Source organism: Priapulus caudatus, unplaced genomic scaffold (assembly GCF_000485595.1).
Source record: "Priapulus caudatus unplaced genomic scaffold, Priapulus_caudatus-5.0.1 Scaffold1598, whole genome shotgun sequence".
NCBI lineage: Eukaryota > Metazoa > Priapulida > Priapulimorpha > Priapulimorphida > Priapulidae > Priapulus > Priapulus caudatus.
In genome coordinates, this window is record NW_014578659.1 from 24,295 (window position 1) to 25,704 (window position 1,410).

Genomic DNA, 1,410 nt, shown 5'->3' on the forward strand with positions numbered 1-1,410 from the left:
GGAAAACGGGAAAATAGTGCTATTTCACGGCAATATTATTCTACTTTGTATGCGGTTCTAGACAAAGTTCTTTGCTCTCTAAAATAAGACCAACCGCTTGTCTCTACGATACTCTTAGGCCGAGATATTGGAGCGTAATCATGCCTCCCACAGGCCTCACGCCGCTTCGCATCCACAATATTCACTATCCTTCCCGCCTTTTGCGGGTCTGGCTATCGTTTTCCGTCGCCGCTTGGAGCGCTGATAATTGATGTCACATGCCCAAATTTGGTACTCTTACGACACCATATAGTAACTGAGCTGCGTTGTAGAGACTTAATTTAGAAAACATTGCCGGCTCCATCATGACGGGCATTAGCCATGCTAGGAAAGATAATGGGAGAAGGGCATAGGCGATGCCATGTATAATGGCGATGCCATATGGCTGCCATGCATAATGACGTAAACCGTAAAATCACCATAACTGAGCAACTGTGGGAAGGTAGAGACTTTGTTTTGATGTTTAGACCCATGTTCTTAACACCAAGGATTCCATCGTCTATAGGACTTATATATTTAACAGTAAGTTATTATTATATATGAAAATGTTAAATATTATGATGCAGCTAGATCATGGAATACATAGATGAACACCCAACACCATCAAACTACTTACTATTCGCCTTCGTCTTCGTGGTTGGGGTCATTCTCTCCAGTCTCCAGATCTTCCTCTCCTTTCCTCTGCTCTTCATATCTTTTTTCAGCATCATCTCGTTGTGTCAGTGAGTTACAACACTCATTTCCTCCTTCACACACACAGTAGCAGGTACATGACAATCCATTTGCTGCACAACCACACTTCCTGCTGCAGGCATTCTCTTCTGCTCGGCAGCTGCAGCTAATGACGTCCATGAGGTTTTTTGGTGCGGTAGGTTCTTTTGACAGCACTGGTACCACTTCATCATTTACAGTAACTTCCCATCCATAGTTAGTGATTTGGACAGCAGGAGGGTCAGTCTTGTCCGCAGCTTTCCATAGCATCATTTGGAGATTGTGCTCTTCGGATATGGAGTCCCAGGTTGATGTCTGTTGGTGGAAGGGACTCGGATAGAGGATTCTTTCGCTTGCGATAAATCTCGTACCTGGAAGCATTCATTGACGTGCTTTTCTTCTGGCCATATAAATGTAGGAAGAAGGCTTTGCCAGTTGGAATGCTATGGAAGGCTGCGGACAAGGCTGACCCTCCTGCTGTCTAAATCACTAACTATGGATGGGAAGTTACTGTAAATAATGAAGTGGTACCACGCAAGAGTACCTGCAGCAGGAAGTGTGGTTGTGCAGCAAATGGATTGTCATGTACCAGCTACTGTGTGTGTGAAGGAGGAAATAAGTGTTGTAACTCACTGACACAACGAGATGATACTGAAAAAG